The sequence below is a fragment of the Nelumbo nucifera genome, chromosome 6 (genome assembly GCF_055504915.1).
Source record: "Nelumbo nucifera cultivar China Antique chromosome 6, China Antique-T2T, whole genome shotgun sequence".
Lineage (NCBI taxonomy): Eukaryota > Viridiplantae > Streptophyta > Magnoliopsida > Proteales > Nelumbonaceae > Nelumbo > Nelumbo nucifera.
The window spans coordinates 35,117,108-35,141,262 of NC_142654.1; positions in this window are offsets into that span (position 1 = coordinate 35,117,108).

Here is a 24,155-nt window from a genome sequence, read left to right on the forward strand (position 1 = left end):
GCAAAATATAAGATCATGGCTCTAGAACAATAATTGGCAATGGTCAATGTATTGACTAGAAACATCATTACTAATAAGAAATAATTATTATCAGTAATTAAGTATTAGCAATAATTATTATAAAAACAATAATTATTATCAATAATCATTATTAATAAGCCTATTCTCTAGAATTTTTTTGAATTTCCAATTTTTATAATCTGAACAAGACATGATGGACAATAAAATTTGTACCCCTTCTAGGATCCAACTTATACAGAATCTCAGGATATCTTATGAAATAGCAATTCCCTAATTTAGAATCCAACTTCTACAATATTCTTTCCTTTATTAGTCTCCCAATTGTTTTTCTTAAGATATGTTCCAAATGTTTATGTTGTAACATTATTGAATTTTCATTAACCATTTACCATTTTAAACCAACAATATTATATTCATCCTTATTGATCAAAGAGATGAAGCATTTGCAGAATCAAGATTTAATTTATAGAGTGTGTTACGAAGAGAGTTAATACTAACAATACAAGATTCAAAAAATCAAATTAAAACATCATTTTTCAAAATTGAACTTAAATTCACAAGTATTGAGTTGGATAAATGACAAGTAGGGGTGGCAATGAGTCGAGCTTTTCACGAGCTGCTCGAGCTCGGCTCGTGAGTCGGTTCGAATATATATATATATATATATATATATATATATATTTATATAATATTTTTTTCTCAAAATTAAGCTCGAACATATGAATTTCTGGCTTGAGCTGAGCTTGAGCTCAAGGTTCTGGCTCGAACCGAGCTCGAGCTTGAGCTAAAGCCTGATACTATTCGGCTCGGCTCGGCTCAGCTCGAATCCACCCCTACTAACAAGAGGTTCTTCCTCATACTAGGTACATTAATAGTATCTTCTAACTTTAAAACAAAACTAGTATGCAAAATAAATCTATAGACTCCAACCGCCTCAATTAAGCTCTAACAATGTTTCCCATGACAATATTTTTCTCTCCATCACTTGACCTCTTAACCTCTTATTATTGAGAAACCCACTCTTAACAATACTTGAACTAACATCTTCATGTGACCTAGTTTCTTACAATAGAAACAATGAACTACATGACTCTTCCCTCATTTGTTCCCTCCTTTTTGCACTTTAAGGTTCTGTTCGTTTTTTGGTAAGTTATTTATCCGGGTAAATGTAGTTACCTGGGTAAGTTTTTCCTAGGAAACATTTACCCGGTAAGTGCATTTACTTGTGTTCTTTTATTTCTTATGTAAATAAGGCAATGACCATTTTAACCCTAAAAATCCATTATCAAAAGGGGTATTTTTGTCTCGTTCAACTATTGACAACTTTCCCCCTAGGTGGGAAAGTTATTTACCCACCTAGGAGATGGGTATCACTTACCCGGGTAAGTGATACCCAAGAAAATAAACTTTCCCTGGTCTCACATAAATCTTCAAAAAGAACATGGGATTCTTGGTCAATGGGAACCAAAATGCCATTGACCAACATTCCCCCCTCTCAATATCCAAAACAAGAACGCCCCCTAAGATTTTGTTTCCATATTTCTTAAAACTTTTCCCCATTATTTCTCCCTTAACCTTTTAATAAACTTCTTATTAAACCCTTGGGGTGCTTATATGCCAAGATTTTGAACTATCAATCAATCTACTTCTTTTGATCCTCTTCCTACTAAACACACAAGGAGCTTAACTCACTAGGTTTCCAATTTTTTTATAGATTATATGTGATTTTGAATCGATCAAATTGAGAAGGGAAAATGTCTATTGGACAAAGATAAGATTCATGAGAGCCTAGGAGATAGGGTCCTAGGAGATCCCGGATTTGTATATTACCTGTACAGTTAGGAAAGCTTTGTGTTTTAGAAGTTTTGTTTTTCTTCTTGGATTAGGAAGTCTTTTGGATTTTAGAAAGTTTTGGGGAGCAAGAAACTCCATCGAATTTGTATATATATCATAAGGTAACAATGGAGAGGCATGACCTTTGGCTTCCAAAATTTTTCATGGTATCAGAGCCAACGTTACTATTCACTGTGCGACCGACGGTTATCGCTACTGATCAGTTTCGAGCAAGACGGTTCTCATCGTCATCTGGAATTCTTGATCTTCGATTCCTATTTTGGCTACAGTAGAATATTTCTTCACAGAACTTACAAAGTTCTTGATGGAGCTCGTCATTGAAGATTGCTATGTTTCTTGACAAAATTTTACAGTCTCTTGACGGCTGCAAATCTTGATCCGACCATAACTTATTACCTCCATTCCTAGGATAATCCTAGTGATCTGCTTGTTCTTGCGCCGTGACGTTCCTCTATTTCTTCCTGTTTCTTCAAGAAATCAATACCAGTTTTCAAGAATGGAGATGGTAAAGCTCGATGACACTGGCGTTGATGTACTTTGAGGCCCAGTTCCTGTTTTCTTCGTGAGCCTCATCAGGATCGTCCATCTTCTTCTTGGAATCAAAATCGACAATAATCAATCACCTGATCGGTCACCATGGCTGCCAACAATGATAGGAACGGTGAGAGCTCGAGTAAGTCTGTTGGACCGCATTCTCCTTTCTATTCGCATCCATCAGATAATCCTGGAATTATTATCAGTCCGGTGGTCTTGAGAGGAGATAACTACGACGAATGGGCAAAGGCGATGAGAACTGCTTTCCGTGCCAAAAACAAAATCGGTTTCATCAAAGGCAAGGTCACAAAGCCGGAGAACGATGCTCCGGAGATCGATCTCTGGTGGATTGTGAACTCAATGTTGGTGGCTTGGGTTTTCAATACTGTCGATCCATCACTGTGTTCAACTATCACGTATATGGAGATGGTCAAAGAGCTTTGGGAGGATTTGAAGGAACGATTCTCGATCGGCAACGGACCCCAGATTTATCAGATTAAATTCGAGCTTGCTAACTGCAAGCAACATGGACAGATAGTGGTTGCATATTACAGAAAATTGAAGGCGACGTGGGACGAATTAGGAAGCTACTCTAAGGTACCCGTGTGTACATGCGGGTGCAGGTGTGGAGCAACAGCCGAATTGGTTAAAGAAAGAGAAGAAGAGAAAATCCACCAATTTGTGATGGGTTTGGACAACGATAAGTTGTGACGTTTACTAATAAGTTGTGTGTGATATAGGACCGCATATTTAGGACTCTGATTGGTGCGGGTGAATAGAGTGATGGGGTCTTTGTCTTCAAGGGTGTGGCGTCGGTTCGTGCTTACAAGACAGATGGAATTGGGTCATGCGATTTATGGCATCAGAGATTGGGACACCCTTCTTATCAAACAGTTAGCTTGCTTCTTAATATCAGTAATAGTAAGAACAAAACATGTGATGTTTGTTTGAAGGCAAAGAAAACTAAAGATGTTTTTATTCAAAGCAGCAATAAAGTGACTGATTGTTTTGCATTGATTCATTATGACTTATGGGGTGCTTATAGAATACCTGCATCTTGTGGAGCTGTATATTTTTTGACAATTTTTGATGATTATTATCGAGCGGTTTGGATTTATTTGCTGGCTGAAAAAAGTGAAGTTGGTCGAACACTCAAGAATTTTTTTGCAATGATTGATCAACAATTTAATAAGAAGGTTAAGGTGGTGAGAAGTGATAATGGAACAAAGTTGAAATCCTTGAAATCATATTTTCACGAGCAAGGAATTTTATTTCAGACTTCCTATGTTGGAACACCCCAACAAAATGGTCGTGTGGAGAGAAAGCATCATCATATTTTGAATGTGGCCAGAGCACTCAGGTTTCAAGCACATCTTCCGATCAATTTCTGGGGTGAGTGTGTTTTGACCGCAGGGTACTTGATTAACCGGACACCTTCGACCCTTCTTGGTGGTAAAACACCTTATGAAATGCTATTTGGACAAAGCCCTTCTTATAAACATCTCTGAATTTTTGGTTGCTTGTGTTATTCGCATACTCGGGACCGTGACAAATTTGCCGCTAGGAGTAGGAAATGTGTCTTTGTTGGGTACCCTTTTGGGAAAAAGGGGTGGAAATTATACGATCTTGAGTCTGGTGATTACTTCGTCTCACGAGACGTAGTGTTTAGTGAGGCCGAGTTTCACTTTGCCACTTTGGAACATCAACCCTCAGTAAGCAGTCCTCCCATAGCCAAAGAAAATGTTGGATTGCCTTGGGCTATCCAACCACCGAACTCTGCGACCACTCCTCCTGACATGGTATCTGAGTCACCTCATATAGAAGTCAGGGGGAGTGACACGATCGATGAAGAAGGACATTAGAACACGGGTAATGATGAGGAGGCAGGTCCTCTTGATGAGACAAGGAGCCATACAGATTGCAAGAATAATGAAACTCCAACTGCTCCTCAGCCCACCACAGAGTTATTAGGCCGCGAACATCGAGAAAAGCGGACCCCCGGCTATTTACAGGACTTTGTCACACACTCTGCTCTTCGTTTAGACCCCTCCACTATTTCTCATGCATCATCTCAGTCCTCAGGTACTCCTTATCCCATAACTCATTATGTAACGTATGATAATTTTTCTGTGAAACACAGGCATTTCTTGGCAGCTGTTACTGTAGGCCGAGAACCTACTCGTTTCTTTGAGGCAATGACTGATGCTCGGTGGCGCGAGACTATGCGCCAAGAGATACCGGCTTTGGAAGATAATGGGACATGGACCTTGGAAGACCTTCCACCTGGAAAAAAGGCAATCGAGTGTATATGGGTCTACAAAATCAAGTACAACTCTGATGGATCCATTGAAAGATTTAAAGCACAGTTGGTAGTCTTGGACAACACTCATGTAGAAGGTCTTGATTACAATGAGACCTTTGCCCCTATGGCTAAAAAGGTCACAGTTTGAACCTTCTTAGCAGTTGCTGTGGCCCAGCATTGGGAATTGCATCAGATGGATGTCCACAATGCCTTTCTGCACGGTGATCTCCATGAGGAGGTCTATATGAAACCTCCTCCAGGTTTTTCGGCCTTCGGGACTGGAAAGGTATGCAGACTCTGGAAATCTTTGTATGGTCTACGGTAGGCCCCCCGGAACTGGTTCTCTAAATTAGGTATTGCCTTGAAAACTTTTGGGTTTGATCAATCCTATTTCGATTACTCCTTATTTACATATCGCAAGAATGGGCTTGTCTTGCACGTCCTGGTTTATGTTGATGACTTAATCGTTAGTGGGAATAACCCGGAGTTCATACACAAATTTAAACAGTATATGAACCGGTGTTTTCACATGAAGGACTTGGCTGTTCTTAAATATTTTTTGGGCATCAAAGTGACTCGCGGATCATCGGGGATATTTCTTTGCCAAAGAAAATATGCACTTGATATTATTACCAAAACTGGCTTATTGGGGTCCAAACCTGCTCACTTTCCTATTACTCATAATCATAAACTTGCCCTTGCTGACGGAGCACTCCTGGATGACCCTGAACGATATCGACGTTTTGTGGGCCGTTTGATTTATTTAACCATTACACGGCCGGAGCTCAGTTATTGCATCCATGTCCTGGATCAATTTATGCAGTGTCCTCGTGTTGATCATTGGGATGTGGCATTACGTGTGGTTCGTTATTTGAAAGGACGTCCTGGTCAAGGAATATTTTTGTGCTCTGATAGTGATCTGCAATTGTATGCCTATTGTGATTCCGACTGGGCGAGTTGTCCTCTAACTCCTCGCTCTCTTACTGGGTATTTTGTCATGTTGGGACATTCTCCCATCTTCTGGAAGACTAAGAAACAACATACTGTCTTCCGTTCCTCTGTCGAGGCTGAATACCAGTCAATGGCTACTGTCAGTTGTGAGTTGAAGTGCCTAAAAGGACTGCTGTCGTCTTTGGGTATATTTCATCCTCAACCTATATGCTTGTTTTGTGACAATCAAGCTGCTTTGCACATTGCTGCGAACCCTGTCTTCCATGAGTGAACCAAACATATTGAAGTTGATTGTCATTTTATTCGCAATGAGCTCCAAGCCGGCACCATTGCGCCTTCCTATGTACCTACCGATGAACAACTTTTCGACATTTTCACAAAGGCTCTCGGACAAAAACAGTTTGATTTTTTCCTTCCCATGTTTGGCATTCGCAATCCTCATGCACCACCTTGAGGGGGAGTATTGGACGAAGATAAGATTCGTGAGAGCCCTAGGAGATAGAGTCCTAGGAGATCCCGGATCTGTATATTACCTGTACAGTTAGGAAAGCTTTGTGTTTTAGAAGTTTTGTTTTTCTTCTTGAATTATGAAGTCTTTTGGATTTTAAAAAGTTTTGGAGAACAAGAAACTCCATCGAATTTCTATATATATTATAAGGTAACAATGGAGAGGCATGACCTTTGGCTTCCAAAATTTTTCAATGTCTAAATAAATTACACAAGAAACATATCATTCATGTTCATCTCTACATTCTTCACTTGATTGGCTAGATCAATCATATGAAGTATGTGTTCCTTTACACTATATACACCATAATACTCTAGATTTATCAGTGGAGTGATTAAAGCGACACCAACAACTTTAGCAAAGCTAGAAAAATACTATTGAATGGTATCCATATATTTTAGTAATTTTCTTACTTGGCATACCACCTCTAGTATTTTTCATGATAGTGAATTTCATTATCATCAAACAAATATGATTTGCTTTCACACGATCATCATATATCTACTTCTTTTTGTGGACTTTGATCAATGGGTTTTGTAGCCTCATGCTTTAACAAGGCAAAATCCAAGTTAAAAATGGTGAGATTTATCTCTATTTGTCTTTCCAATAGAGTTGTTGGTAACAACTCTAACTTTTGTGGTGGAGGCTTTGAATGAAATCCTGCCTTCACCAACGTTCTAGGATTATGGTGGGAGATGCCTCCCACTGTGTCTAAACCCTAAAACCAAAGTACAAGTAACACTAGCATGGGTCCCATGTGTAAGTAGCATTGGCATATTCATTCATGAGTTATATACCAACTGTGCAAGTAATAGATCCCATTGCAATCAAAGACCAAACATCTCTTATTCAAGGAGGGATTCAATGCTTCAAACAATGTTTCCCATGTTTATTGAAATCTACTACATAGTTTTTGAATTACTAAGGTAGCCCCTATGTTTTGTAATTATTAAATAGGAATAGAAAATGTCATTTTTTACCTTGATATATCCTTCGACCAAATAAATCAAAAGAAAATAAAAAGCAAAATATTGACTTTCACCCCAAACTTTTGCTTTTAAAAAAATGATTCTTTCCACTTAAAGAGTAAAAAATATTGACTTTTCTTCCACTTCTTCAAATACTTGTCTTTTTATCTTTTTCAATAAAGAAAATCTAAGAAGTGGATATTTGCACTTTTAAGTTGAAATCTTCTTTCTCAGGCACGTGTCTATCCACTCAAGAAGTGCTAATTTCTAGGCATGTGGCTACCTATCAAAAACATTTTATTTCAAGGGATGTGGGATCCATATTAAATCTGTCTAATTTAATTTCATAATTCAAATAAAAGACTGGTTATAAAGACTTTCAATGGTGTGGGTAATTAATTACAAATAAAACATGATCCTTTATTAAAAAAAGATGAAAAAGACTAACATAAATTTAAAAAAAATATATGGAATAATTCAGATTCTACTTCCCTAAAAATACGTTAGGCCCATGCCCTTTCACATTTTCTTCTCATTTTAAGAGGTCACATTACCATTCCTCAATGGAAACACAAACACGACTGGTGGTGGTTCAGTCTCTAGCTAATTGTAGCGGAGATTTGAGATCAAGTCCTGTTGCTACAAGGGTTTGGGGATTGTGGGTATTGGGGATGGGCCACCCCATTGTGTAGCCCCATAAAGACAAAAAGAAAAGGCTTGATAGCAAGTGTTTAGGGTGTGGATTGGATTGAGGCAAACCCTTGACATTGGCATTCCTAATTAGGGGTTGAGTTAGGTTGAAGGCAATCCAGGCCCAACCTCAAAATGCAAGTTTTATGCTCGAGTGGGCTTGGTTGGGCCTGGATGGTTTGGTTGTGTACTTGTGTTTGACAGAAGGGGTTGGGTCAGGCTTGTGTTGGGCCATCACAAGTTACAACTCTATCCCTACACACACAAATGCATACCTATACATCTATCCCTACACACACAAATGTATATATACCTATACATACATGATTGTACACAGAAATGTTTGTCTATATATTTATATGTCCAGGCTGGTTCTAATAACTATGTATTTAACCTAGGGATGCAATTTGAGAAGACCCAACCTAAAAAGTAACTCTGGTTGATCATTTCTGCCCAGTCTGGCACAGAAATTTAATATAAACGATGATATATATTTTCACTTTATTAGATTTATATTAATTATAGTGCATTTACTTGATATTAATTTCTGTGTATATATATGTATGTATGTATGTGTGTATTATATATATAGAGAGAGAAGAGAATTTTCTTTTATTCTTTTCTAAACTAGGCAACAAAACCCAAATGAAAGGTGGGACTGCAAAGTATAAGCAAGAAGACCTTAAAACCTCCTGCCTTAGTCCAAGCCCTGCTCAAATTGGGGTTGGACTTGGCACAAGTTGGGTTTAGGCTGGACAACTTGGGACGGGTTGGGCCTTCCTCTAAGGTCCATCCGTCCAGGTTCTAGGATTAGGCCTGAATTGAACTAAAACTGACCATAACATGCACCCTATGTTCCTTACGAGTCAATCCCCTTTATTAGATTTATATTAATTATAGTACACTTACTTGATATTAATTCCTGCCTGTATGCATTTTTCTTATTTTCTTTTGTTTTAAAAATATAAAAAAATAATCATTGCCTATTTTGATTAGATTTTCTAAGGCATCTTACTTTAATGTATGTTGTTATTACATTAAAAAAAAAAAACATTTAAGAGAAAGAGAGAGAGGGAGGGAGGTAGTAGTAATACAACATAATAAAGTAAAATATTAATAAGTCAAATAATATAAATAGGTTGACGTTAAACAATCAAACATAAAACAATAAAAATAAAAATATTATTTTAAAAACTAGTAATTTAAAAATCCACTAAACTTCCACTTAAAACTAATAAATGTTAACCAAACTTAGTAAAAATTAAAAACATTTCAGTTCCACTTGAAAATCAAACTTAATAAACACTAATAAAAATAAGAAATTTATTTGATAGTTTTAATGATATTATGAGTTAAACATGGGTTTGATATATTGCAAATGGAACTTGTGTTATAATGTTGTATTTTATTTTGTTTATTCTTTTTATTTTATTAGATAACTTTGTATTAATGTATTTTTAATTAATTAATTAATAATATTGTTAAAATTAATAATTTTTAAGAGTTGAGACCATTGTTGTCCATAGTGCCCATACTACACAAGAGACCTATAAAAAATAGAGGACCCATTAAAATATTAATGAAAATTTAAAATGTAGAACCCATTTTAACATTCATACAAAAAAGACAAATTAAAGGGGTCTGTGTTGACCTATTCGAAAATGGTTTCAATGCGTCTAGAAACACATAATGAATAATAATAATAATAATAATAATAATAATAATAATAATAATAATAATAATAATAATAATAATAGTAGTAGTAGTAGTAGTAGTAGTAGTAGTAATCTATATATAATTTGAAACTTAATAACTATAATTAATAGAAATTACTAAAGGTAATAAAAAGTTAAGAAATTAATAAAAATTAGTAGTTCATAAATTTAAAAAACTAAAATACAATTTAATTCTATTTAAATATAATTAATATTAATAGGATAATTAAAATTAATAATAAAATAAACCATTTGCATTCAATATAACAATTATAAAAATTAATTGAAATAATGTCATAAGACTCCTTCTACTTTGGGATGACCATTTATAACTTAGCCCAACCTTGGGCTCAAGCAAATATTTTCTTCTAAGCTAGGTTTGGCTTAGATCTACACCAAGCCTACACATAATGTGGGTAGTAGGGTTATAAAATTAGTAAAAAATTATTAAAGTTAATAAAAAATATTAATTTGTAGCAAATTTTACCTAGCAACTATTAAAAATTAAGAAATTAATAAAAATTAATGTTGATAGGATAATTAAAATTAGGGTAAATCTATTAAACTACCCCTACTGTTCAAGAAATTGACAAGTTGTACCCTTATTGTTTAGATATTGTCTTGCGGTACCCTTAAGTTTTCTAACAATTGACTAGCTCTACCCCTATCGTTAATGTTCCATTAAAATTCATACACACGTGACACCACGTGATGTGTAACTTTTCTTCAAAACCCAATTTTTCCCTTCGTCCCTCTCCCTTCTTCTTCACCATCCCTCTCCCTGGCGACAACTACAGCGAACCACTCCGCAACCGTTCCACTCCCCGTCTCTCCGTCTCCATCGCCACCATTGTTGTTGTCTGTATCTGACCACTTTCGATCTTACCGACCATCGCCACCACTTGCATCTTCACTTTGTAATCTGTGGATTGCGAAACGAGTCTTTCGAAGAAGCATAGCCGGTAAGGTTTCTCTTCTTCTTTTCTGTTTGTTTCGTCATTGTTTTCAGTTTGTAGCTTCTGAAGCTCCTAACTGTAGCTTCGAATTTGAAATTTTGTGAACAGAGGACGAGAACCTTCTGTCATTGTGAAACAGGATAAAGGTTCTGTTTTGTTGGTGGTCTCGTATTTTTTAGTTTGGGGATACATAGTTGAACCCTAGCATCGTAGATTTTCCCATCATTGGAAGTCTTTAATCAGTTCTTTTATTTTTTTTCTCAGTTGTGATTTTATGTTTTCGTATGTAGATTCAGAAGGATTTGAAGTAACCCTAGTTGCGCCTTTTATACTTTTTCTTTTACAGGAAATGGGGTGACATACTTAGCACAAGAAAATCGTGAATTCTTGTTGTAGTTTGTTTGAGTTTCTGATTGCTTTTGTCACTTGTGAGGTGCTATTTGGCACAATGGGAATGCCAGTTGATTGCTGTTGTGTTGGTTTAGACGCCGGAGTGACGCCTGAGAATGCCAGTTGATTGCTGTAGCTGAAAAGAAAACAAAGAATTAATAAAAAATAAGAATTTGCAACAGTTTTTTTAGCTCGTAGTGGAAGATGGGGAGTGGAACGGTTGCACCACCGATGGCCGTTGAGGAGTGGTTCGTTGTAGCTGCCATCAGGGAGAGGGATGGTGAAGAAGAAGGGACGTCGCCTGCACTGAGCAAAACAGCAATCTCTGGGTAAAACAGCAATGGCTGCCGTCATTTTCGGCTACGATGACACTGATGGTAGTTCTCTATTCACCATCAAGAAGACAATGAATAGAGATGGAGATGGAGGAAGGAGAAAGAGAAGAAGAAGAGGGGATGAAATTTGAGGAATAGTGGAGGGAAATTTTGACATTTCATTTCCTTCCATTAGCACTTAACGACAATGTCAATTGTCTGAAAACTTAAGGGCACTGCAAGACAATATCTAAACAATAAGGGTACAACTTGTCAATTTCGTGAACAGTAGGGGTAGTTTAAGAGATTTACCCTTAAAATTAATAATAAAAAGTAACAAATTGTTTACATCTTAGCCTAGCCCGATTAGGTCTATAAATTTTCATCCTCAAGCAACTATTTTCTTGTTCAAATATGCACTAAGACCACACATAATATATATATATATATATATATATATATATATATATATATATATATATATTAAAATTGGATGGTCAATATCAGCATGTCTCTCCTTTGAGAGAAGCTATTTATCTATTTTCTCAATTTTTTGCATTTTTTCCTATTTTCATTAGACTAATAAAACTACACACTATTAGAGAGAGAGAGAGAGAGAGAGAAGGACAATTGTTTGACATCTTACTTTGAGAATGTTTGGGACCAGTGCGTTTCACAAGTGGGCCCCGATTTACAAGTGATTCGTTTCATTTGCTTTTTTGAGAAACACAAAAAAATGGGATATAGGCTGACTATAGGTTGACTGGTCGTTTAAAGTGATTTGGCTTAATATCATAATGGGTAAATTTCTTAAGCTACCCCTACTATTTAGATAATTGATTAATTATACCCTTACTGTTTAAGTATTGTCTTGCACCACCCCTACTATTTCTTTGATATTATCGTTAAGTTCTGATGGAAAAAAACAAAATGTCAAATTTGCCCTCCATTATTCTTCAATTTTTTAAAATAAACCTAACCAAGCAGATCACTGCTCTATTTCTGTTTCCGTTTCCGTTTCCGTCTCCATCTCCACCTCCGCCTTCTGTCTATGTCTTTGTCTTCGTTTACATCTTCTTAGAGAGGAATCAAAAGGAATCGCTGCCTTCTTGTGGAAGAATCACTGTTTGCAGAGGAATCATTGCCTTCATGTTTTGCCATCTTCTATTTTGTCCTAAAACAGATTTAAAGAAACATTCATGGGCGTAGAGGGCTAGGCCCCCTCTAGATTATTGGTCGTCCTTGAACTATAGCTCTGTGCTTCAGTGCTACTTATTGGTGTAAGGTCATTGGATTAGGTTGAACTACCAAAATGCTGAGGTCTACCGCTGAATACATAGAAGCCTCGACAATGGACTTAACACTTCTAATAGGATAGTCTTACCTAAAGCTGGCCCAACAGAAGATAGATAGACCAGAAGAGAAGAGGAAAGCGGTAGAAGAGTGGCGGAAGGATGAGTAATACGAGAATAATGTTAGGGGGCAAAAATAGAGACAAAGGCGAGGTGGAGTACCTCCGAGCGGTGGAGGAGATGCTTCTCAAACTCAGTGTCAACTCTCACATAGCACGTTCCTCTTCTTCTTCTCCGCTAGATTTGCCACTCTCACAATGGGTCCCGCCAGATTTGCCACTTTCTGTTCAATTTTCAAAATTTCGACAATCTTCTTTACCTTGTACCTGGAATTTAAACAAAATTTCTTTTTTCTTTTTTTCTTTGTGTATTGAAACGATTGTGTGAATTTTGCTCTAATAACAGGAGGCAATAGATATTCCTATGGTGCTTTGGTGCTTTGCTTCTCATTTTCTCGTTCTGTTTTTTACTTTGTTTTGTAGGAATTGAGCTAATTGGTGGACATCTGTGCTTGGCTTCTCAAGCAACAGATACTTCTCGTTCCTCTCTTCACGCCATCTTCAAAGAAGGGGTTTGGCGCTTTTGATGAGAGGAATGAACAGCCGGCCTTGGATACCCTGGAGGGCATGGATCAGGAGTCGTCGGCTCATTTTGGTATGATTTCGTTAAGTAGGGTAGTTTGAACATAAACTTCATCTATTTCTAGCTCCGCCAGTAACTGAATGTGAACAACGCGACAAATTATCTTAAGTATCTTTGAAGGAAGATTAAATAAGTTGTTCTGATGATTCAACTCCTAGTTCTTTGATGCTTCCAATTGCTCTATGTGACCTTGAGAGAAGTAGAAAACCCTATCGTTCGTTTGAGGAATGTCAACGGAAGCTATCTCCATACAGCATGAAACCAGTTGCCGAAGCTCCCAGTTGTTAAATCGTTGAGACAGGGGCATTTTCGTTCGCTGACTCCTAAGTTCAAATGCTTGGTGACAAAGTCAAATTGCTTCTTTTGATGCTCGGAATGGGCCAAGGACAACATTGTCAATTTGCTCCTAAGCCAAGGTGTGGTCGAGGTGTTCGAGGTCCAAAGTGGTCGAGGACTAGTAGGTCGGTCTTGTAGGGAGTGAATGAAAGATGGCGTCAGAGGCCTCGAGTCAGTGCCCGAGGCGGAGACTTTGATGCTCAAGTTAGTATGAAGGGTGTAAGGTGGGCGAGGTTTGAGAGGTAAGCATCTAGACGAGGCCACAAGAGTTCTCAAGTGCCAGCAAGAGAGTCTCAGTTCCAATCTCTTACCCTGAGGGGGGTACCTTTTATTTATACTTAAGGCCGCCAAGAGGTACGTGAGCTCGGACAGTTTGGATGCGGTCCGTACACGAGGAGCGCGATCATCCGAGGTCACCAAGTGATGCAGCGCCATTGGTTTCGGAATACACGCCAAGATCTGTTCTGCCCGCGCCCTGATTGGGTCCACTCTGGAGGCTATCACCAAACACGTGTCGCCCACTCCCGAGGCCGTGGTGGAGTTCTGAGTTGAGGGCCTTGGCTTCGGCCGAAAGGAGAGTGCCAGTTTTCATTGTGGGAGCGCCATGGGCCTTCTAGGTAAGGGCCTCGACCTCATTTTTCGGGGATGAGAATGACGTGACCTGCAGTGGCGTCGGTTTGATCTTCATTCCCTTCTCTAAGGGATGCCGTAGAGGCTCCTTTTGCTGGAAGGCCTCGGCCTCGGCTTTGAGGCCATTGCTGTAGGTGGATGAGGGGCACCTTGCCCCCTGCCTTGTTTCCGTGTTGATGTGGAGGCAAGTCCGTGGAGGCCTTGTCTTTAGCCATAGGTGCTGAGGGTGGGGCACTTGGGTGCCCGAGTTGGTGACTCAACTGCTTGCAGGGTGGAACTTGCCATAGTTGGCCCGCGAACTATGGAGGAGACGGGTCTCGGTTTTGGATCTAGGTTGTGTGAGACACAGGCCTCCGAACTGAGTCAGGGACGTGCTCGCAACGGGTTGCGGTGTCACAGTTGTAGGGGAGACTGAATTTGGGCGAGCTAGGTTGCGCATTCACTAGGTCAGCACGGTTGGGCAAACCAGCAAGTTGCGGCGAGAGGACCAATCGGTTTGCTTGGCGTTGTTTCGTCTTCCCGAGGCAAGCAATGTGTGTCGGCTAGCGGACGGGGCTGTAGAGGCGGTCTCTGCGCAGGCTGCAAAGGGCGAGGCATGGGCGGTAGAGGTCGGGGCTAACTTCCAAGATGTCGTCCTTGTTTGGAACACGATGGTAGAGTACAAAAAGTGTTTTGCCAACTACACGGCTGAAACCTACCTAGAAGGGATTGAAGATACAAAGAAAGAGTTGTTGAGGTTGATGTCGGACTTCCAAGTGGATGAACTAAAGGTGCTCCTGAACGTCGATACCCTTCCCCTCGAGATTGCTTCTGAGGTCCCAGTCGACACTACTACTGTGGAGGACTCCGTTGTCCCTTCTGCCAAGGGTGGTGCATAGGCAGCCCTACCTTTATGCTTTTCTTTTTGTTTTTTTTTTTTTGCCTTTTGTAAAGGGGCTCGGCCTCCCCGTCTGAGGCCAAACTTTTGTAAGTGCTAAGAGTTGAACATTTAATGGAATACTCATTTTGTGTATCTTGTGCCTTTGTTGTTTTTTGCCTCTTCTCGTTTTTTTTTTTTTTTTGCTAAGGGGTCTATGCTCCCCTCCGAGCCCTCTGAGGGGTCACAAGTAGCAAAAGTCACTATCCAAAGTGTTGCTCGCTTTAGGAAGTTAAAGAAGGGAATTGGTTGAGGTCAAGCTGTGCTGCTAAGGTTGTTGAGGTGCTCAGGGCCCCTTCCCTCAGTGAAGAGGAAAGGGGTCGGTTGGGTGAGGTCAAGGTGAACGGCCAAGGTGCTTGAGGTTGTGCTACACCTAACATTTGTTGCGTTAAGTGCGTGAAGCCGAGGTGGCCTGATGCCGCTGACGGTCGGGGCGAGGGGTGTACATTGGTCGTCTTGGCTTACCTTCTTCAAAGGCACCCGAAGTTGATCCTTCGGGCGGCCAGTGTTACCGAGACGCGCTTGACTGAGGACACCGCATCTTTCCTTCTTGGTGAGGTACTTAGGTTATTTTTTGTGTGTTTGTTTGTTGCAAGCCGAGGTTTGCAGTCGAGGCCCCTGTTACTCCTTACCTTAATGCGAAGGCTAGGTGGATGTTTAGTTCACGGAGAACTGTGTGTCTTGACTACAGTCCAGTCCAAGTATCGCGTCTCTAGGGAGGCCATACAGTCCAGGCCGAGGGAGAGAAACTTTGCATTAGCATTCATTGTTTAGTTTATAGGGATTACATTCACTGGTAGTACATCCAGAGATTCTCCGCGTTCCATGTCCGAGGGACTGGTCTACCATTTAAGTGTTTGAGCCAAAATGTGTTGGGGCCGACGACTTGCTTGACTTTGTAGGGACCTTCCCAGTTGGGGCCGAGTTTGCCTACGCCAGGCTCAGGCACCATGACTTTTTTGAGGATGAGGTCTCCTTCTCGGTAGGGTCTCTCTTTCACCCTTGAATTATAGTAGTGGACTACTCTCTATTGATTGGCTGCTACTCTTATCTGCGCTTGTTCTCGGACTTCTTCCAACAGGTCTAAATTTGTTCTAAGTTCTTCACTGTACGCCTCAGTTCGAAGTGTTGGCTAGTCGATCTCTGCTGGGATGATGGCCTCAGTGCCATAAGTTAGGTTGAACAGTGTTTCTCTGGCGGCTATTCGAGGTGTCGTATGATATGCCCATATGACATCATTCAGTTCATCGGCCCATAGGCCTTTGGCTCTATCAAGTCTAGTCTTCAGCCCTTATAAAATAGTTCGATTTATGACCTCGGCTAGGCCGTTGGTCTAAGGATAGCCTACCAAGGTGTATTGCTGCTTGATGCCGAGGGAGGTGCACAATCCTCGGAACCTCGCGTCGTCTAAATGCTTCTCATTGTTAGTGACTAGCATGTGGGGGAGGCCGAAGCGACAGATAACGTTCTTCTAGAATAAATTTTGTATCATCCTAGCTGTGAAGGCGGCTAGTGTCTCGGCTTCAACCCACTTGGTGAAGTAGTCAATGGTGACAACGAAGTACTTTCTGTTTCCTGTGGCTTGCGAGAATGGGGCCAAGAAGATCCATGCCCCATTTGGAAAAGGGCCAAGGCCTGCGAGGGCTGATAGTGTTATGGCTAGCCGATGAGAGATGTTGGAGTGTCTTTGGCACTTATCACATTTTTGCACTAGCTCAGCTGGTCCTTATGAATTGTCGGCCAAAAATACCCTTGCCTTAGTGCTTTTTGGGCCAAGACTTTGCCTCCAAGGTGGTTTCCACAGATGCCTTCGTGAATCTCTTAGAGCATGTACTCGTTCTCCTCCTGATGGAGGCATCGGAGGTAGGGCAAGGTGAATGATCTCCGGTACAACCTCCCTTCAAGCAAAATGTAGTGTGTGGCCTGGCGTCGGATTCATTTGGCCTTATTTATGGCATCGAGCAGCTGCTCAGTACGAGGAAGTTGATGATGAGATCCATCCGCGACAGTTCGGCCTGTACCAATAGGACTTGGGCTTCTTCAATGGAGGGCGGAGCTAATTTTCCCATGTGAATAGTGTGGCCGAGGGCAACGCCCAAGGTGCTCACTAACTGGATAGGGCGTTGGCTCTCATGTTCTCGGACCGTGGAACTTGTCATAGGGAGAAGTGGCAGGCTTGTTCTTACACCTTGGCGAGGTACTTGGTCATGCTCTGCTCCTTGGCTTCATACTCACCGTTGACCTGGTTCACCACCAAGTGGGAATCGCTGAAGACCTCAATGTACTATGAGTCGAGGTCCTTCACGAGTTGTAATCCGACGAGGAGGGCTTCGTACTCAACTTCATTGTTGGAGGCCGAGAAGTCAAACCTCAGCACGTATTCCACTTCGGTGTTATATGGGGTTAGGAGTCTGAGGCCGGATCCACTTCCTTTGTAGTTAGATGATCCGTCGACAAACAATTTTCAGGTGGGCCGAGCTCCTTCGGCCGACCAAGGTCTTTCTTCTGGTTCATCTTCGAGGGCTCGGCTGAAGGTGCACTCTGTCACAAAATCCGTTAATGCTTGGGCTTTGATTGTAGGCCTTGGCTATTACTAGAGGTCGAACTCAGACAACTCGATAGCCCACTTGATTAGTCGTCCCGAGGTCTCGGGCTTGGTGAGGACAGCTTTGAGGGGTTGATTGGTCAGGATTGTGATTGTGTGGGTTTGAAAATATGGCCTGAGCTTCCTAGCCGAGACCACCAAGGCAAAGGCCAACTTCTCCAAATATCGGGTCTCGACGTTGTAGAGAACCTTGCTGACATAGTAGGTCGAGCTCTGTACTCCGTCTTCTCTGATCAGTATCGAGCTAATGGCTTCATCCCCGGTTGATAAGTATATAAGTACGAGACATCTCTTGGGAGTGGCTGAGTGAGAAGGGGAGGTGAGGCGAGGTAAGACTTCAACTCTTCAAAGGCGTGCTAACATTCTTTTGTCCATTGGAAGTCTTTAGTTTCTTAATGGCTCGGAAGAAGGGTAGGCAGCAGTCGACCGACTTTGACATGAAGCGGCTGAGGGCAACCACTCGGCCGGTAAGTCTTTAAGTTTCCTTGACCGACCGAGGTGGTGCCATGTCCAATATAGCTCAGATCTTCTCTGAGTTAGACTCTATGCCTTGTTGGGTGACGACAAAGCCCAAGAACTTGCCTGATGTGATACCAAAGGAACACTTGCTGGGGTTGAGCTTCATGTTGTATCTCTACAAGGCGTCGAAGGTCTCAGCTGGGTCGAGTGTGCTTGTCGGCCTTCAGGCTTTTCACAACCATGTCATCCATGTAGGTTTTGACGTTCCTCCCCATTTGGTCCTTGAAAACTTTGTTAACAAGGTGCTGGTAGGTGGCCCCGGTGTTCTTGAGGCTGAATGCATGACCTTGTAACAGTATATGTCGTGCTCAGTGATGAACGAGGTCTTTTCCTCGTCCTCGGGGTGCATCTTGATCTGGTTATACCCGGAGAAGGCATCCATGAAGTTGAGTAGCTCATACCCTGTAGTGGCGTCGATGAGGTGATCTATCCTCGAGTGTCAGGGTTGAAACTCCTGAAAATGAATAGAACATTATATCAATGTTTTCAAACCACCATTCACCTTGACGGTCAGGCCATTCGACATGGGAACCGTCCAGGCAATAGGTTCTGTTTTATCCCAAATTCAATCCCTAACAAAAAATCATTGAATTAATCAATAACCCGTTAACCCGGATAATTGAACCATTAACCCATTTAATGATTTTTTATCATTTTTTAGTTTTTTGTTAGAATAAATCATTCGTTCAAATTGTACGGTCGAACCAACGACCTGAAAACCGGTAGCCAGAACAGTCACAGCTGGTTTCAGGTCGTTTTTTAAAACATTGCCTTATTATATTATTCTGAAGTAATTCTACGTCAATTCAAATGTACGAAGTTCTCAATATATTTAAAGATCTTTTCTAAAATAAACTATAACTTTCCAAAGGATGATGGATAGTTTGGAGATTTGGGACAATTAAATACGAACTACTTCTCCACTCTCGAGAGAGGAAGTTTGTTTCAAAACCAAATCCTGGTCTAGAATTTCTGAAAGTGTACAGATAACAATCTCATTAACCTTTAATACTACGTGTACGTGCAACACATGTGTCTTTCTGCTGCTCCTTTCATGTAGTTGAAAGTGAATGTTAATTCTATCATTGAAACACCCAAGAAGAATTTCAATTACATCAGACTCGTATTTCAATTACATCAGACTCGTATTAAGATTCGGATCTTTTGAAAGTTTAACAAATTCCCAATCCAACTTGACCCAAGTTACAGTCCTAGTCTTAATGCTATATTTGATTTTATAGAAAGTCCCGTTTGTTTATCAGTAAATTGAGGGGGGAAAGTTGATCATTTTTTTTATGTTCTTTTGCAAAAATGTGTGGGGCCCATGAAAAATAAAGTTTTCCCGGGTAAGTTTAAAGGCCACTTACTTGGGAAAAACTTACACCCACCTCAGAGGTGGGTAAGTTTACTTTCCCATAGTGGGGTGTTTTAATTAGTCGAAAATACCCCGTGTTGTCAACAAGTTCTATTTATTTACCCATGAACCTCTAGTTTGTTTTTAATTCAGATCTTTCTATGATTAGTGGTATTAAGAAAACCTCCAAAAAGGATAATGTTGGCAATAGTGATTGGTTTGTGATTGATTGAGTTCCTTTTGATATGGCATGGACCTATTACACAGGTTTATAAAACAAAACATCTACAAAAAAACATTCATTTAGGTGGAGTGTGAAATTTTACCTGAGTAAGTTGGAGTGTGAAATTTACCCGAGTAAGTTTCAACTAAAAGAACATGAGTAAATAAACTTTCTTGGGTAAATTTTACCCAAAAAACACTTACCTGGGTAAGTGAATTTGCCCAAGTAAGTGTGATAGCGCTAAACGAACAAGGCCTAAGAAATAGAAGTTATTCCCTTAATTTTCTGCTTGTCTCTATTAAATTTTCACCTCGACTCAACCCAATACAAGTTGTATTCAATAGTCTGAACGCTATAACTAGTTGCGCACCTCAACTTAGGGATGGTAATTTTTCCCTTCCCTCTCTCACAGGGTACTCGACATGGGATCAAGGGTGGAGATTACTCTAGAGAGGGATGGGGACCAACTAAGACACTTGGCTGGTAGGGGTGGCAAATCGGTGGGTTGGGTTGGGTTGGGTTGGGTTGGGTAAGGGTTGAATATCAATCCACCCATATTGACCTACCAACCCACCATGACCCATTACCAATCATAGTTAAAGGGTCATAACCCACCCTAACCCTAACCCACCCTGACCCACTTGACCCATCCATATTGACATTTAACCACCCTCACCCATACTAATCCACCTACCATCATTTATAGATACAAAAATGGGTTAGGATGGCCCATATATGCAAAATAATAAATTTTGAGAGAATAATCTCTCTCAAGATTGTCACGTGACAAAAAAGAGTCTAGCCAACCCGTATACCTGAAAATGTAAAAATTGTAGATAAATGTAGAAAATTGAAGAAAAATTACAAAAAATGCAAAAAACAAACCAAAATATTGTAGAAAAATACAAAAATTACCAAAAATTATGAAAAATACTAAAAAAATTTAGAAAATTCAGAACTTTTGCAGAAAAAAAATCAGAAAATATGAAAAAAATAGAAAATTGTAGGAAATGCATGAAAAACACCAAAAAATGCAAAAATTATGGAAATAAGCACCAAAAATTTGTAGAAAATGCAGAAAAATACAAAAATGCAGAAAATAACATAAAAATTACAGAAAATGCAAAATAATGCATAACGTTTCTAAAATTTCTTTTGCAAAAGTACTTTTATGAAAGTACTTCTATAAAAGTGCTTTCATAAAAGTACTTTCATAAAAGCACTTTAATAAAATGCTTTATGCGTTCATAAAAACGCTTTCATAAAAGTACTTTAACAAAAGTGTTTTTATGCTTTTATAAAAGTGTTTCCGTAAAAGTGCTTTTGTGTAAAAGTGCTTTCATAAAAGTACTTTTACAAAAGTGCTTTTATGCTTTCATAAAAGTGCTTTTATGCAAAAGTGCTTTTGTAAATGTACTTTTATGCTTTCATAAAAATGTTTTCAAAAAAGTACTTTAATAAAAATGCTTTCGTGTTAAAGTACTTTTGTAAAAGTGCTTTCATAAAAGTATTTTTTATAAAAGTGTTTTTCTGCTTTCATAAAAGTATTTTTGTAAAAGTACTTTCAAAAAGTGCTTTTATAAAAGTACTTTTATAAAAGTATTTTTGTGTAAAAGTGCTTTCATAAAAGTCATTTTCACAAAATTACTTTATAGAATTGTTTTTGTAAAAGTACTTTTGTGTAAAAGTGCTTTCATAAAAGTCATTCTCACAAAATTACTTTATAGAATTGCTTTTGTAAAAGTGTTTTTGTACAAAATTGCATGTGAACACGAAAGTTACTTAAATCTATTTTATTTCACTTTTATTCTCAAAATGAAATGTGGCATAGTGGTTTGGAAGTGTTATGAGATGTTAGCACTCTATGAGGCTTGGGTTTGAAACTTTACAACTTCTATATTTTGAGATTTTGCGAGTATAGATAGAATGACCCAACCCATCTTGACCCGCGACCCAACCCATCTTGACCCTAATGGGTACCCTCGACACAACCCACCCTACCTTTTTCTACTGACCCTAATGCATTGCTCGATCCATATTGACCCACTAATAGGTTGGGTGGGTATGGGTGGGTTAAATGGGTTGGGGTCAAGATTATCAGCCCTACTGGGCGATTAGGGATGGGGGATGGGAATGGGTAGTGAATTCACTATCTCAATCCAACCCCAAATGCAATATTGTTCCTAATGAATTTAGATTAATGAATTTTTCTTTCTTTTGGGTTATGTTTGGTTTGAAGGAAAAGGTAGGGAAGCTTTTTCCTTCCTTTCCCTACTTTTTCCTTCCAACTGAACACACCCTTAATTAAATCTCTCTCAAAGCAAGCTTTTAATAAAAAAAAAAAAAACAAAAGAATTTGAGGAGTCAGGTCCTCAATGAGGAACTTGTCTCGATTGGTGATGATCAGGAACTGAAGTCGGGGATAGGGAATATGGCCCTCACCCTGAAGGGCCATATTCCCTTTATATTTTCTTTTGTTTTCCATGGTTTTCAAAACCAGACCGGACTGGGCGGTTGGATCGGAAAAACCGGGAACCGGTCACCTGACCGGTTCCGTTTTCCTCCAAAACCTCTTTTTCCCCAAAATTGTTGATTTTGGTCAGCAAACCGCTGAACCGTCCGGTTAACCGTTTGAACAGTTTTGACCGTTTTTCAATTTTTTTAAATTTTTTTATTTTTTTTCAGAACGGGCCGGTCATTCGGGTCCAACGGTCAGACCATTCAAACCATAACCGGACCCCTGACCGGTTCAGTCACCGGTTCATTTTAAAAAACCATGTTGTTTTCTATTAAACCAAACAACCTCAAGGATTTATCTTATCTTTCTTTATTTTATTTTTCATGGAACTCACTTTTATTTTATTTTATCCTTTTGGGCCAAAACAGTGAATCATCGCCTTTGATCTGTGGCCCCAACACAACTTCACTTCATCTAATTCAAGGTGTGAGGCCAAACAGTGCATTGAAGGCCTTGATTTCCTGGTTTACACTGGGCTGGGACGAAGTCGTAGCAAAAGTGGTTAATACTTTTTCATGAAACAAAATTAAATTTTTAATTTATTTTTTTTCAACCCAATAGATTTTATTATTTTTAATTTATTTTTTTTCAACCCAATAGCAGAGAAATCCCCTTCCGAAACCTTTATCTTTTAATGGGAAGGAGCAACCGGTGGCATGCGCCCTTGTGCAAGAATCATGAGGGAACATGTATCTCTTCTCTTAAGATGTGGGGGACTCATGATCCATAACCCACAAGGCTGTACACACTCGTGAGTGCACATATTATGATTCAATTCTACCTCCTTTTTTTCCTTTTCAAGTATGACTTTTGGAACATCAACAATTGGCATTTTCAGAGGAAGAGTCCATACCATAAAAGCTGACGTGGAGTGCAGAACTGCCCACGTGGAGAATCCAAAGAGTCACCTATCTGATGGATGGTTTGCTTCTGGGAGAATTTACTAGCTAGGGTGGTCGGAAAGGGATATATATGGTTGTCTAGAAAACTTTTCTTATTTAAAAAGGCAACTTGTCACACTCTTTAGAAGCTACATCCACAACAAAAAGAGAACCGTCTTTTAACAGCTGAAACAGGCCCATGTTAATATAGGGTACCCTACAATTGTAGGATGTGGAGAATGAGAAACACCCCCCCCCCCCCCCCCCCCCCCCCCCCCCCCCCACCCCCACTAAATTTATTATTTACTTGCGGTTAAAACTTGAGAGGAGTAAAAAATTTTTGGGTGAACTATCCTTATGTTTTATTAAATGGACTAAAATTTGTCCTTTGAAAAATTACTTAAAGTATCTTAGATTTGTAGACAATTAACAATTGTTAGTTAGCAACTGTTAATGGAAAAGGTGGAAAAAACTATTTCATCTTTTTTTTAATTTTTAAAATGAAAATATTTGGATACACAACATTTGAGTGTCAATTTTTTATTGGAAACCGTGTTAAACAATCCTAAATCAGACGAAATTTCACCAGAGAGAATGTTGTAACCTATCACAACCACAATTTTACTCTTCATTCTTCTTTAATTTTTTTTATTTTGCTACTGACATAAATTTAATTAATTACAAGATTACTGATACAGAGATTCCCTAAGGCTAGGGGTGTTCAAATTCGATTGATAAACCGAAAATCAAAACGAACTAAATCGAATAAGTTAATCCAGTTTGATTAATTCGGCTATTGATTTGGTTCGGTTTTTATTTTTTTTAAAAAATTAGTTTTCGGTTTCGGTTTAATTTGACTAAAATTTTCAACCGAACTGAACCAAAAACCGAATTAATGTTGTTATTTTTTTAAGTATATTGAACATTAATTTTTTATTTAATACTTTATGCCAATTAATTATTATATTTTGTAATG